This window comes from Alosa alosa, chromosome 14, assembly GCF_017589495.1.
Source record: "Alosa alosa isolate M-15738 ecotype Scorff River chromosome 14, AALO_Geno_1.1, whole genome shotgun sequence".
Lineage (NCBI taxonomy): Eukaryota > Metazoa > Chordata > Actinopteri > Clupeiformes > Clupeidae > Alosa > Alosa alosa.
The window spans coordinates 23,328,494-23,330,993 of record NC_063202.1 but is presented as its reverse complement, the minus strand read 5'-3'; the positions used below and the strand labels follow the sequence as shown (position 1 = coordinate 23,330,993).

The 2,500-nt window shown below is 42.8% G+C and overlaps 1 protein-coding gene across 4 annotated transcripts in view; it reads left to right on the top strand.

Annotated features, from left to right (window-relative positions):
• Window positions 1–2,500, top strand: part of zgc:92242 (uncharacterized protein LOC436899 homolog) — a 24,633-nt gene that overhangs the window by 12,434 nt on the left and 9,699 nt on the right. The window lies entirely within an intron of this gene.

Below are 2,500 nucleotides of genomic sequence, written 5' to 3'. Positions count from 1 at the left end.
TTGATGCAGGGTTGGATTGTAGTAAGTACTCTTCCATTCTTGTGAGTATATGTCTGTGATTGTGTGTGTGCAGCATCATTGCTAATCAGTCAGAGAAAAAAATCAGACAGACTAGCAGTATGGCTTTGTCTCTCTGCTTGTCCACATATCCGGACCATGTAGCAGCAGTGTGTGTGTGTGTGTGTGTGTGTGTGTGTGTGTGTGTGTGTCAGAGTCTGTGTCTGTATGTGTGCATGTGTGTTTGCATGTGTGTACGTGTGTTTGCCTGTGTGTGTATGTGAGTGTGTGTGTGTGTGTGTGTGCTTTAAGGGTGCATGGGTGCTTTGTCTCAGTATCTCTATAGCTGTGATGTCACATTTGAACTCTTACCTAATTGAATTGAGTTCCAGAACAGAACTCTGTGACAAAGCACTATCTGGTGTATTCTATTGTCTATTGATCACACCCACACATGCACACACGCACACACACACATTGCTGCAGACTCCAGATAGGTCATAGATCTGATTCAAATTGCTCCTGTGTCTGAGAGGCTTGCACAAAGACTTTGTATGGCCAGCTGGATTTCACATCACCACTGGAACAACGTGTCCATTAGCCATAAAGTAAATATCCTTTAAATAACCCAGATAAGCAGCGGAGCTATGGCTAGCATTGATAGCCCAATGCTATACACTATGTAGCACATATGGAATGCATCTATACATCCTCAGATGTACTATATATCAATCCTCCTCGCAACCCACCCAAATCCTCAAATATTTAAACATATATCAGCTGCCAAACTCATTCTAACCACTCCCTGACCTAAACTCCAAACAGACTCCTCACCATAAGTATCATGTTACAAGTGCAGGCATGATTGTGTTCCTTAGCATACTCAGAGCGTCAACCAATTTGGCAAGAAAACCGTCAGATGATCACATCAGTGAGCTAATAGGAAATGTGCAGCATTCTTCAGTACATCTGTAATGGAAGCAGCTCGGTGAGCACGCATGGAATGGTCTCCACCCATACTGACTTAATGTCAAAAACACTTATGTTTATCCAGACTAACTGAAGGTTCTGAATGATGAGAAACAGAACGCTAAAATGGCCCCGCTTCTGGTTCTGATTCCGTCCGCTAGAGAGGGCGGAGAGGAGATCTTCACTGGAGAACCACCCAAATGGAAACACATACAAATGCACCACCACCACCTTGCCTCATGATCACAACACCCCACAACATGCACAAACCCAACCAAGCATTAAAATTATTAAAAACTTCCAACAATGATCTAGAAACAGCAACAGCATGTGAAGAAGTGACCATATTTGTCCAAAACGCTTAGGGGCGCTGTGAGGCAAGTGGCTACAGTGTCCATACCCCACGAGGACCCACAGGGATCCAAGTTCAAGTCTGACCTGTGGTCATTTCCCGATCCCACCCCATCTCTCTCTCCCACTCACTTCCTATCTAAAGAAAAACAAAGGTTAGCATGCTAACAAACCATCTAGTGGCAGGCCAGCTGTCTTGTAATACCACTGAGGTTAGCATGCTAACAAACCATCTAGTGGCAGGCCAGCTCTCTTGTAATACCGCGCTGTACAACGTGTGGCCTGTGCATTAAATAGAACGGAAGTGCCGTGTGGCAGCGATCAAGACTCAACTCAAACTCAAAACCCACAAAACTCCACATAGCTCCTTTCAATGCACACAGAATAGAGTTCTACTCTAAAGACTACTAAAACAGAATAAACTTTTACGGAATTGATGATTAGCATAAGACAAAATCTAATTTGCCATTGGCTAATTACCTCAAATTATGGACTCAAACAGCCCATGTAAATACAGTTTACAGTTTGTTCACTGCTGCAGTATCATTATAAAACATAACAAAAGACCACACTCTTCCCTGGCGACAGATGCATAAATGTTTGTGAGAGAGACTGTGCAGCTTAGTTGTTTTTCAGCTATATCCAACATCAGCACTCACACAGTACAATAAACCTCTAATACACATCAGACTCAATCTTTGTTCTTTAGCGCTCACACAAAAACATTCTCTCTCAACCCTGTTTCTGCATTCTATCTTTCATTTGCTTCATTCCTGTTGGTCCCTTCTCCTTTCTTATTTTTCTCTTTCTTTCTTTCTTTCTTTCTTTCTTTCTTTCTTTCTTACAGTTTGGGGAGGGAACAGTACGAACTCCATTCAAAGTGTCTGTCATGGTATGTTCACAATGTTCTCAATGCGCTGTCACCTTTCTTAGAAGTAGAGAGAGGGAGAGAGAGAGGGAAGGAGAGAGAGAGATGTAAAGTGAATGCTGGAGGGAGAGTGAAAGATCCACAGATAGAGAAGGATAGGGGTGTGAGAAAGAAATAAGACACATTGAGTGGGCCAGAGACAAAATCCAAGCATACCAAAACATTTCAGGACACAGAGAGAGACTGACAAAGAGTGAGAGAGAAAGTTGATAAGATAGATAGAGGTAGAGGGAGAGTGAGAGAGAGAGATTGCAA